Source organism: Coenobita brevimanus, chromosome 44 (genome assembly GCF_032717465.1).
Source record: "Coenobita brevimanus isolate Jiangsu-jjx chromosome 44, ASM3271746v2, whole genome shotgun sequence".
Taxonomy (NCBI): domain Eukaryota; kingdom Metazoa; phylum Arthropoda; class Malacostraca; order Decapoda; family Coenobitidae; genus Coenobita; species Coenobita brevimanus.
The window spans coordinates 36,371,989-36,385,925 of record NC_136997.1 but is presented as its reverse complement, the minus strand read 5'-3'; positions in this window follow the sequence as shown (position 1 = coordinate 36,385,925).

Genomic DNA, 13,937 nt, shown 5'->3' with positions numbered 1-13,937 from the left:
TTTTTTTTTTTTTTTTAATAACAGAATGGAGGAAGGAAAAACAAATGGGGATAAAAAAAATAATCCATACACCAGATTACTGGTGTCCTCTATTCATAAAATATCTGTAACAGTTAGACTTGAACAGTTGTGGGTTGAAATTTGGAGGAAAACAACCCTGGGGAAGCGAGTTCCAGAGAGATGCACTTCGGGGAATGAAAGAATTCTGATAGGCAGAAGTTCTGCAATATGGTTGAGTGACATTCCAGTCATGAGCGCTACCAGATGCCTGTGTAGCACGAGGGAAGACATGGAGAGGTGGCACCATGGACGCAACTTCGTCTGAGCATTTGCCAAAAAAATATCTGTAAAATAATGCAAGGGAGGCAACATTCCTTCTTACTTGCAGGGGAGGTAGTTTATATGTAATGGCAGGGTTGTTAATGATTCTAACATCTTTATTCTGAATTTTGTCTAGTTGTCTTAATGCAACCTCTCCACAACCATTCCACAAGGGTGAGCAATATTCAAGCTGAGAGCACACATGACTCTTATAAATTATAGCTAACTGCTCGTCGGCGAAGAAGTTACAGACTCTGTACAATAATCCAAGTTTCTTTGAGGCGGTTTTAGCAAGTGATCTGACATGAGAAGTCCAGCTGAGGGCACTGTTAAGTGAGACACCAAGAATTTCAATACTTTTGGAGATGGGAATATTAGTAGCACTGAAGGTAATGTACGAATCTGGCAATATCTGTCTATTAGTAAACTGTATATATTTAGTTTTACTAGCATTAAAACAGACAAGGTTGTTTTGTCCCCATTCACTGGTTGTAGCTAGATCTTGATTTATGGAGATGGCTGTACTGAGTTGAGAGGTAGAGATATTAAACCTTGCAAATGGATGTCTGAGTGTGAATGAACTATGTAGTGTTGAGTCATCTGCATATGAGTGAACGGGATTGTGAGTGACAGATAAGAGATCATTAATATGAACCAGAAATAGGGTTGGTGCCAGAACTGATCCCTGCGGCACGCCGGCGTTAATTGAGTGGAAATTGGAATATACATCATCTACTTTTACTCTCATTTTCCTGTCACTAAGATAAGAAGAAATCAAAGGAACAAAAGACGTTAGTCCATAGCAAGGGAGTTTGGACAGCAGGGAACGGTGCCATACTCTGTCGAAAGTTTTAGAGATATCAAGAGCTACTGCATGAGTTTCTCCAAAAAGATCAATTGATTGATGGATGGTATGAGTTAAGAGATTTAGTATGTCAATAGTGGATCTTTCGTGGCGAAAACCGTATTGTCTATCACTAATTAAGTTGTTGGATTCAAGATGTTTAACAATATGCTTATTAATTAAAGTTTCAAATACCTTACCAAGAGAAGATGTGACAGCTATTGGTCTGTGATTGGAGGGGTCAGACGAACTTCCTTTCTTCGGAACTGGGTGGATATTGGCTTCTTTCCATGAATTTGGGAATAAAGAAGTACGTATGCATAGTCTGAATAATTTGGCGAGGACAGAGGCAAGTTCAGGGGAACACTTTTTCAAAACAATTGGCGGAATTCCATCTGGGCCTGGAGCTTTGTTGGTAGGTAAATTGTCTAGGATGGATTTTACGAATCTTGTCTGTATTTTAAGTGGGGCAATTTCGAGAGAATCAAGTTCCAGTACTGAGACATTCTGGCTGGTATCATCTATGGTAAAGTTTCTTGCAAAGGTACTAGCAAAGATATCTGCTTTCCCACGTGGGTCATTTGTAATATTGCCATCTGAAGATTTTAGTGGGGGAATGGAAGATGACTTGTTAAAGTTATTATTGAAAGAATTAAGAATTGACCAGAATATTCTATTTTCATTAGGGTTGTTAAGTAGTTTTGATGCTTGCTTTTGAAGAAAGTTTGATTTAGATAGATTTAATACAGCTTTTGCATGATTTCTAGCAATTTTAAATTGGGAGAGTGATTCAGATGTTTTTGATTTTAAGTAAGAGTTAAATGCTAATGACTTTTGGGCTGTTGCTCTGGCACAATTGCCATCAACCATTTTGGAGAGTTTGATCTTTTAGTGAATTGTTGACTTGGTATGAATAAATCCATACCAGCTAGTATTAAGTCGCAAATGTGGGACTGGGTAGAATTGGGATCACTAGAGAAGAAAGACTGCCATGGAACATCAGCAAGATAATTTCTAAATCCATCCCAGTCTGCCCTGTCAAAGTGCCATCGGGTCACCCTGACAGGTTCGGAATGGGGAGGTGTAGGAGGGTTAACTAATGAGGCTTTGATGAGATTGTGGTCAGAGGATCCAAGTGGTGACAGTACCTCTATCCTGTATTGATCTGGATTATTTGTCAAGAATAAATCCAAGAGATGGGCATTATGGTCAGAATTATCAGGTATTCTGGTTGGTTGCTTTACCAACTGGGTGAGATTAAACGATTCCACAAACAGCTCGCATTTTAGACCAGCGTCGTCAGTCCGGGCAGAATGCAATAACCATTCAACATTGTGTATGTTAAAATCACCCAAAATGGTAATTTCATTGCCAAGGGCAAGGTCAAGGTTACTCAACTGAGTGGATATGGAATCAAATACACTGGGTTCCGAAGAAGCATTGGGGGAACGATAAACTACACAGATATATTTGGTAATGTTTTGGCAATTTAATTTATATAATGAGTAATCAAACCTGGATGAAGTGAAGTTTAAAATAGTATGAACTGCATATTGGGATTTGATATAACAACAGGTGCCGCCCTTGTTTCGAAAATTTGTAAGGAGATGGTAACCGGGAAAACAAAATGGAGATATATCGGTAGAGGGTGAGATTTGTGGTTCTGTGAGGAAAAGGGCCAAAGGGGATATGGACTGAAGGAAAAAATGAACTGAGTTTAAATTTGTGGTAAGGCCGCGGATGTTGGTAAAGAATAAGGCCGCACCGTCACCTCTTCGCCGACGAGCATTCCCGGAAATAGCAACAGTCGCTGTTGGCACAGTCGCTTGATGGCGACCGGGAGGACCCTGTGCCTCCAGCCCTACCCTGCCGGTGGTGGCAATCCGAGGTACCACCTCATTTGATTGTATATATATATATATATATATATATATATATATATATATATATATATATATATATATATATACAGTAAAACCTCGATATAACAGACTTCAGTAGACCGGATTTCGCTTTTATCAGACTTGAGGAACTACCATATTAGATTCCTACATATCGGGAAAAGTCTGCCAAAGCCAGAAGCAGTCCGGATTGCGTGACCACTTGTTCTATATTCACCACAATAAGTTAAATAAAAGACATGTTTATCTATGTACAGTACAGTATTATTATATATGTTATAGCATTTGATTAATGTAGGGAAGTTATAACACAGTATAGTACATCAATAGTAGTTAAAACAGTTTAAAAACCGTTAACACGATCCAGACTAATGTCTGATATATTATAAAATGTCCGGTTTAGCAGGAGGACTCCGGATGTTTCTTTTATCAGAATTTCGCTATTTTTTTGAATAGCATGGGCCCCAAATAGTCCGTTATAGTGAGGCCATACTGTGTATATATATATATATATATACATATATATATATATATATATATATATATATATATATATATATATATATATATATATATATATATATATCTGTCTATCTATCTATCTATCTATCTATATATATATCTATATCTATATATATATATCTATGTCTATATCTATATATCTATCTATCTCTCTATCTATCTATATATATATATATTTTTTTTTTAATTTATGCATGGAAGAAGGAACCAAAGGCTACGAGCCCGCAAAAAAAATTCCTCCTATGAAAATAAAAATAATAATAATAATACAGGAGAGAGCCAAATTCAATATCTGTTCATTTCGAGATGCCTGGACACACTGCGTTTGAAAGACTGGAGATCATAGGAAGCAGGAAATACAGATAGAGGGAGACAGTTCCAGAGTTTACCATTTGCATAAATGAAGGATTGGGAGTAACGGTTAACTCTTGCATTAGAGAGTTGGACAGAAAAGGGATGAGAGTTTATTGCTAGATGGGTGCTACGCACCCGTTGTAGAGGTGGAGGGATGCATGCAGACAGTTCAGAGGAGCAATGACCGTGGCAGTAGCGATGGAAAAGAGATCAAGAGGCAACAGAGCGGCGAGGAGACAAAGGTTGAAGGGAGCCAGTAAGTGGAGCATAGTTTATGAGACGAAATGCCTTTGACTCCAGCCTGTCAGGAAGAGCTGTATGTGGGGTGCCTCCCCACACATGAGAGTTGTAATCCATACAGGAGCGAATAAATCCCTTGTATAAGGTCAACATCTGTGCAGGGGTAAAGAAAGTACGAAGTCGCTTAGCACACCTAATCTATTGGAAGCAGATTTTACCAGAGATGTAATATTATCTTTCCAAGATAAATAGTGAGTGAATGAAACCCCAAGCATGTTCAAGGATGATGCTGGATTGAGCTGGATATTATTAAATTTTAGTAGGTACTCCTGTGGAAGATTCTGTTGGGTTGATAGGTGTAAAAACTGAGTTTTTGATGCATTAAAAAAAACAAGATTATTTTTATCCCAGTCAGAGATACGAGCCAGGTCAGACATTAGGAGGGCCATAGCCTCATCCCTTGTTTGTTGAAGTAACTGCTGGGATGGACGTTGCGGGAACCAAATGGAAAGGTGAAGTGTGGAATCATCAGAATACGAGTGGATTGGGTTAGATGTACAGCTTAGAAGATCATTGATGAATAAAAGGAAGAGAGTTGGTGAGAGAACAGAGCCCTGAGGAACACCACTGATAATTGATCTGGGAGAAGAACGATGGCCATCTAGAACAGCAGCTATAGAACGAGCAGAAAGGAAGCTGTAGATAGAAGGATAGAACCCGTAAGAGGGCAGTTTGGAAATTAAAGATTTATGCCATACTCGATCGAAAACCTTAAAGATGTCAAGTTCAATGGCAAAGTGTTCGCCAAAGTCCCGAAAGGAGGATGACTAGGAGTCTGAAAGGTAGGTGAGAAGATCGCCAGTCGAGGGTCCCTGACGGAACCCATACTGACGATCAGAAAGAAGGTTGTTATAGGAAAGATGCTTTAAATTTTTTCTGTTAAGAAGAGACTCAAAAACTTTTGAGACACAGGATGTTAAAGCAATTGGACGATAGTTAGAGGATTGGGAGTGGTCACCCTTCTTTGGGACTGGCTGAATGAGAGCAAACTTCCAGTAAGAAGGAAAGGTACAACATGAAAGACAAAGGCGAAAGAGTTCACCTAGGCAGGGTGTAAGCGCAGAATCACAGTTCTTGAGGACAACAGGAGGGAGTCCATTAGGTCCATATGTCTTGTTAGTACTGAGGCCAGTGATGGCAGAAAATTCATACATACATTCATACATATATATATATATATATATATATATATATATATATATATATATATAGATATATATATAGATATATATATATATAGATAGATAGATATATATATATTATATATATATACATATATTATATACATATATATTATATATATATATTATATATATATATATATATATATATATATATATATATATATATATATATATATATATATATATATATATATATATTATATATATATATTATATATATATATTATATATATATATATATATATATATATATATATATATATACATATATATATATATATATATATATATATATATATATATATATATATATATATATATATATATATGTAACTTGCAATACTTTGGTGATAGAAACTCCGTGTACAAACAGGTAGATAAGGAGTTTATTACAAGCTCACAGTAAAACAGTCTGCCCGGCTAGGATGTCTGCTTTCAACTGATGCAATAACGCCGTCTTCAGGCGTGGGAGAGCATGCTGACCTAGCAAATTTAGTGGGGGCATGTATGCATTGGGGGGGAACATATATACATCGGGGGTAGACATATTGTGGAGGGGGTACACTACTCCCCCGGGTAGCTGAGATGGTGTCTCCTGACACCAGGAGGTAAATGGTGGGTGATTATAGGAGTAAGGTAGGACCGGGGAGGTTTGTACAAGGGATAAGTATGATACAGGGGCAGTAGGGGAGACATGGCCATGTTGAGGGGAGGGAATTAGAAGGATATATACATATAAGATATACAAGGAATAATAGGTACAAATCCAGTAAGGGTCGAAGGGATATATGAACATAATGGGAATTACACAATAATAGTTTGATACATGATAAACAAGGAGTAGATATGAGAGTTCTATTGTTGTTCTTCCTTCATTTTTTTTTTTTTTGTGGATTTTCTGTAGGACACACTGTCACTGAGTAATGCATGAAAGAAATACCATCATTTTCTAGTAGGCAGAGTGCTGTTCACAGTTTGGTTAAATGGTAGATGGCAATGGTAGTCACGGAATGTGAGGGCACTAAGCACGGGAGTTTCTACGTCGTGATAGGGCGTACTATGCCGGTAGCGAATCTGTTTTCCTGTAGTCGACGTTCCATTTTTTCTGACACAACAATACACTGCACAGATGATGAGTAGAAAACCTATGAAAGCGATAACCACAGGGGGAAACACAACTGTCGGATGAACCCATGAACGGCTGAAGGCCAGAGAAAATTGATCCATAATGAAATCACTGTCATTGAGGAAGGTGAGCATGCGCAAGTGAGGGGAAGTGATGGTAATGTTGGCAGATGGTAGGGTTGAAGGCATGTCGATTGGTTGAAAGATGTCATAGGAGTGTTTACGAACAGCTTGGTGATAGCGAGTGGCGTAAGTGATGACGGACTCTGATTTGACGGTACAATAGTCAGGTGCTTTGTAGAGACCACTAGCGGGGACGGAGCGAACGGAAGAACCAGGACACATGATTGTGACAGAGATGGGAACAGCAAAGAAGAAGTACTGGACATGGTTGAGGTGAGCATGGTGGACTGGGAGGTCAGGAGCTGGGACAAAAGAACAGGCCGAGTAGATGGAATGGTTGCAAACTAAAGCAGACTCACAGGGTGTAGCACTGCTAGGGAAGATAGCGAAAAGGTGGGCAGCACAGAGACGAGAGGTCGGAGTAAGGGAGGAACATTGCTGGAGGTCTGTGGAAGAAATGAAGGCAACGGAAAGATGATCATGGGAGAGGAGGAAATATTGTGAAGGAACAGATACCTGTAACAAGGAGTTGTTGAGGCGGAAAGGGAAGGAAATGATGTGGAAAAGGTTAAAGGTTATGGCAGAACGGAGAGGAATATGGACGACGACGTATGTAGTGAGAAGAGTGGCTTCGAGAACAGGATAATAATATTCAAGGGAGGAGTAAGGGAGGACTGGGGAGAGACCGAAGGTGGAGTGAGCCCATTCCAGGACAGAACGGAGAGCTGAGACAGGTACTAAGTCGGCAGTGACACGTCCATTGATAGCATCGACCAGGATACGAACCAAGGTAGAGACTTGAGACAGGAGAGAGTCAACGGCCAGTTGGAGATTATCCATGTTGAGTTTGAGGTAGAAGAACTGGGAGATAACATTGAGATCTGAAAGGTGGCGTTGTAAGATATCGGTGAAATTGTTTAGAGTGGACGTGACTTCATCGAGTTGGGTTGTGAGCTTCTGTAACATAGTGTGTTGGATTTTGATGACTCAGCGTTGTGATTCGAGGGCGGAAGCTAAATGAGTGAGATCAGATTTGAAGCCAGAAATGTCACGGGCTGTAGCAACGCCAAACAAGCCACCCAGAATCTCACCGCCGAAGTCGAAGAGACCTCGTTTCACACGAGAACGACCCACGGGTGTCTGAATGGAAAACGTGTCATTGAGCTCAGTGAATCTGTTACTTATGTATTGCAACTGCCAGGAGAGTGGGAGGAAAAGGTTATAGAGATACTCATTTGGGTTGTGTGTCCCCATGAGGGCCGTGAGATGGTTCCTGATTCCGTGGAGCTGGTGCGTGTAGGCAGGTAGGGCAATGGCTACGTCGGCCAGGGGCGCAAGATCGTAGCGCAAAGAGGCGATGTCGTCGATAAGCATTACCTCGCCTACCGAGCCGACCAAGGCCCCGGGAAGTACTCCACCATCGTCCTGACCTGACCCAGACCCCAGGAGGGTCAGCACTGCCAGCAGGGAGATCGCTAACATCGTTCCTAGAAAATCAGGGTAGAGTTAATGGGGGAGGTCGTGAAGAGGTTGATGGGCAGAGCGCAGTTTGGACCGATATTGATTGGTTGATGAATGAACAGGTGGAGATGGAGATGAAGGAGACTGAGGGATAGGTGGAGACAAGGTAGACTGAAGGATGGGAGGAGGGGAAGAGGGGGCAGGAGGTTGTGTAAGTGACTCTTCCAACACGAGGCCACGGGGTGCTCGCTTTAAGTCATCGACGTGGACCCATCTGGTGTCCTTAGTGGACAGGTCCTGGAGGTGAAATTTGTTGCCTTGTTGAGTGAGGACGCGGTAGGGCCCTGTAAATTTGTCATCCAACTTAGAGGAACGCGTATGGGAATGAGCAAAGACAAGATCGCCTACACTGATAGTGATAGGAGAGGCGGACTTATGTTGGCGCTGCAGCATGTCCTCCTGAGAGGAAGCCAAAGTGGATTGGACATACTGGTGGATTGTCTGGAAGTTGGCCAATTTTAGTTTAACATAATCATCCATGTTGTAGATGGGTTCTGGCTTTGAGGATAAGAGAGAGTATGGGAGGTCCTTGTCAAAACCAAAGAGGATGAAGAAGGGAGATTCAGCAATGGATGCATTGATGGAGCTATTGATGGAGGATGCCACTTGGGGAATCCAGTCATCCCAGGACGAACTATGGGAGCCGAGATGTCTGAGGCACTCTAAGATTTTACGGTTGTGGCGTTCTACAAGGCCATTGGAAGCCGGATGGTTAGGCACGACATTGCACTTACTGATGTGAAAGTGGCGACAGATCTCATCGAGAAGGCTATTGTTGAATTCTGTACCGTTGTCAGTAAGAATGGTATGAGGGGTACTGAATGGGCAAATTACGTGATCTACAAAGGCACGGGCAACGCTCTTCGTGGTCTTGTCGGAGAGGGGGACGAGGACACAGTAGTGGGAGAAGTGGTCGACCGCTACGAACAAGTACTCAGCGCCAGATTCTGTGAGCGGTAGTTTTAAGAGATCGATTGAGACAGTTTCCCATGGTCGTGACGGGATTGGGTATTGTGAGAGAGGGGCTGGTAAGCCGGTTGATCCTTTGTGGCGGTGGCAGGAGAGGCAAGAGTCACAGTGGGCATTGATATCGCGGCGCATGGTTGGCCAATAGTATTTGAGACGTGCTTGGCGCAAGCATCGGTCTTTACCTGGATGGGAAGCTTGAGGAGTATTATGAACAATATGAAGAACCTTTGGTATCAGGGCAGTGGGGACAACAAGTTGGCGTACTTCGCGATTGGGCATATCTTTGCCTGTTAGCAGTGTTTTCCTGTACAAGAGATCATCATCTAGCATGAACTCATCTAGTGATACTGGCAGAGTAGGTAAGGTCGAGGCATCGCCAGATTCTAGGAAATAAATGACTTTGGACCACATGGGGTCTTGGCGTTGAAAGTTTCGAACAACGTCTGATGTTAGTGTAGTGTTTTCAGTTACTTCAGGCTGCAGTGATGTTATAGCTGCTGCTACGTGACGTGAGAGTGCGTCTGCGACTACATTCAACTTGCCTGGTACATATTGAAAAGTGGGATTAAAGTCCTGGATGATGACAGACCATCTAGCTAACCTACCTGTTAGGTTGCGATTTTTGAACAAATCACATAGTGGAAGGTGGTCTGTTTGGATATGCACTGGATAACCATAGACAATATCTCTGAAATGTTTCAAGGACCAGATTACCGCTAGTGCTTCGAGATCTGTGACACTGTAGTTATGTTCAGCGGTTGTAAGGGTGCGACTAGCATACGCTATTACGCGCTTCCTTGATGCTTCATCAAGTTGCATCAAAACGGCACCAAGTCCAGTGCCTGAGGCGTCTGTGCAGAGAAGGAATGGTGTGGCATAATCAGGGAACGCTAGAATAGGGGCATTTACAAGAGCTGTCTTTAGCTTTTGGAAAGCCTGTAACTGGTCGTTAGTCCAAACAAAGGGCACATTCTGCTTGAGTAAGTGGGTCAGAGGAGCGGCGATCTTCGCGTAATCGCGGATAAAGCGACGATAATAGCCACTGAGGCCCAGGAAACTTCGTACAGCGTCGGTAGTGGTAGGTTCTGGGAAGTTAATGATCGCCTTAGTTTTATCCTCATTAGTATGAATGCCTTGTGCATCTACGACATGGCCTAGGAATTTGATTTTCTTTCGCAGGAAGTCACATTTACTGAGATTGATTTTCAGGCCTGCGAGCTGGAGGCGTTCAAAGACTTGCTGGAGTTTGGTAAAATGATCAGGGATGGATTTACTCACAACAATATCATCTAGATAAGCAAAAAGAGAGTGTCCCATCATACCGCTGAAGACTGAATGGATAAGTCACATGAACACGGAAGGAGCATTTCTCAGACCAAAAGGGAGTCTCTTAAACTGAAAATGTCCGGAAGGGGTGCTAAAGGCTGTAACTGGGCGAGAGGACTCTTCCATTTCGACCTGCCAGTACCCGCTGAGGAGGTCTAAAGATGAAAAGACTACGTTATTTTCACCAAGGGATTCTAGCAAATCAGTGAGGACAGGTAGCGGGAAACGGTCTGGAACGGTGACAGAATTGACCTTACGATAGTCGACTACTGGTCTAAGGTTGCCGTCCTTCTTTGGTACTAAGAAAAGTGGGCTATTCCATGGACTGGACGGAGGGTTCAATAATGTCCTGGTCTAACATGTTCTGTACCATTTGATCTGTTTGCTTTCTCTGGCTGTGAGGCAATCGATACGCTGGTATGTAAATCGGCTGAGTTCCTGGGAGTAGTTCAATCGTATGTTTGACAAGGTCTGTTCTACCCATCGGTTCACCGGGTAAGGCAACCACGTTTCTGTACGAGGTCAGAAAGGTCGAGGAGTTGAGGCGTATGTTCTGGGAAATCTGTGCAAGTGAGATGTGAGAGCATTATCGGGTGAATGCGTCGGCGCAGATCCCGTAGAGTTAATAGTACATACACCGATTGGCGTATCATCAGTCTGAATAGTAGGAATTGAGGAATCCTGGCACACCTTTACGGCCGCTGGGTATACTAGGAAGTCTCCAATCTTTACACCACTTTTAAGTTTTAGTGGAGCATTTGTGACATTGAGCAAGTACAGGTAGCATAAACTGTCCTCTAAGACTGTACACCACGCTGACTCATAAGTCAAGCCATTCACACAACACGTCTCAGGTAGAGTTAGTACATCCACTCCTTCTTTCGCACCGGCAACACAAACAGAGACTTTGGTGAACTCATGCGGTAACAAAATTGTGCACGTATTCGTTACTGCACGTTTCTGTCTCCTGCGTGTTGGAGAAGATCATTCAGACTGTGTGAGGTAGGTAACTGAGACATGTCTGAGTCAGCGATAGTGTTGTCGGGAGAGGATGTAAGAGCCATGTTCGAGGGCTGAGATGATGTATCAGGAGACATTGAGGAATTTATGTCCTTGCTCGCAGTCAGTAAAGGAATGATCTCTGTATTCTCAGATGATGAGAGTGCTGGTTTGGGCTGGGTTGGACTTTTTGGTAGTGATAGGGACAGAGGTAATTGAAGGACTGATTTGATCGTAAGAACAGGACGGGGACATTCCATAGTGTAAACCGGGAATCCAGAAATGTCTATACTACCACAAGCAGGTAATAATGCAATGGAATGTTGTGCCATGGTGAAGAAACCAATAAGGGCATCTGCGGGATACTGCAAGTCATTAGCGACATGAAATTCAATGAGGATAGGGGGCAAAGCTCTGTGGAGTTTGACTTCAAGGGTGACTCTTCCCTTAACCTTAAACTCTGAGCCGTTAACACCACATAGGCGAATGTCTGGTGGTTCTAGGAAACTGACGTGGCTATGATGGCGATGAATAATTTGTAAGGAATTTTCGGAGATGAGATTTACTATAGATCCTGTGTCCAAGAAGAATGACGTTGGTATGTCATGACTACTTCCGAGAATGACTAAACCCGAGGATGTTATGGGACCTACATGGCGGATGGGGAGTTGGGTTTCTGGTTCTACGTGATATTGGTCCGATACGGGCGCGGCGCTTCCCCCGACTGTGGGCGGTTGAGGTAACGACATTCCTCAGTGGTGTGAGTCGTGCTTGATTTGTGGTATTTGCAGTGTGGACGACGTGAGCGGGAAGGCGTACGCTGTCTGGTTTGGGAGTGAGGACGTCTGTATGTACGGTCGCAACTGGATGCTCGATGTCCAGGATGACCACAGTACCAGCAAAGAATCGAAGATCGTCTGTCCCGTCGGGCGCTAGATTGATCACGGCCTGCTGTAGGAGAGCGATGTGTGGCAGGTCTGCCGCATGTGGTGGGACGGGAGCGAGATTGGTTTGGGGTAGTGGAGGTGTGACAGACTGAGGAGGCCAAGGGTTGGGTGGTGCCCTGACGCGTGTAGTTCGAACCTGTTCTTTCATGAATGGCTTTAGTGACCTGAATAATTTTATCTCCTGGATTGAAACGGATTTCCAAGGCTAGCTCTCGCTGTTTAGGAGTAAGCCAGTGAAGGAATCTCAGGTAACCAATTAAGTCAGCAAAGTTGGTGAGTGAAAGCATTGGAACGCCATTCTTGTCTTCTAGCCATTGCGTGCCTACCAGTAATTGGAGCATCTCGCTACTAGTTGCTTTCATGGCGGCGGCAGCTTCGCGGAGCTTGGCATATTGCGCTGGGACGCGCAAGTCCTCATCTAGTTGGTTTAGGAGATTAATGAATCCCATGAGAGATGCGGAATTTGAATGCTGGCAACAAAGGCTGATGAGTTCCGTACGAAAATCAGCAAAGGTACGAATGCTATCGAAATGTCCTGCACGGATCGCGGATCCGATGTCTGATTTACCGTGATGCAAGCGACCGAGGAGGTAAGCTACTTTGAGCGATTCCTCGGTAATTTGTCTATTATTTATTTCGGTTTCGACTTCTCTGAGGAAATCATAGACAGACCAAGTTGGGTCCTGGCCAGTAAATTTGGGACGATTGGCATCGTCGAGATAGATAGACTGTGGAGAGTTGGCCATGGCTGGAAGTGCAGAAGTGGCGGGAGGAGAGGTGTGGGAGAGAGAGAAGGCAGTGGTAGTTAAGGGCGAGGAAGACGGCGTACGAAGGGAGGCAGGAGAAGTAACGACAGTGGAAGGAGTAGAGGAAGAAGAAGAGAGAGTAGAGGCAGGAGTAGAGGAGGAAGTATCTGGATTTACGAGGGTAGGACGGGTAGTAAGTGATTCTGCGGGAAGTGAAACGGGAGTCTCAGGTACAGGGCGGTGGTACTCTTTGCCACTTCGTAAATGAGTGATTGTGTTAGAGTCGGCAGACGGGGTATGAGCAGGTGATGTTTCCGGGTCGAGAGGGCTGGCGGTAAGCAGTTGACGTGGAAAGTATGACATTGAATGTGGCAATGGAAGATGAAAGGATGAAGATGGATACGTAGGTGGAAATGTATAAATAACAATGAGACAATGGAATACACTAGGTGTGAAAATGAATGAAGGTGCGGGCATGGATGGTTTAAATAAAATGCGAAGGATGAGATGGATAATAAATAACGTAGGTGAAGATGAAAACGGGGCAATGGAAATGAGATGGAATATTTACAATAACCAATCTGTAGAGAAAATCGAGGATAATCTCTATAGAAAGGAAAGATATACTATAGTTACACAGTAGAAACGGGAGTGTCGAGAGGTATGACGTGCAGGGTGGCTGGGTGTAGCCGGGCTGGGGCGGGGCGGGGCAGGGCGGGGCGACGGCCTCGTCGCCCCGCCCCGCCCCGCCCCGC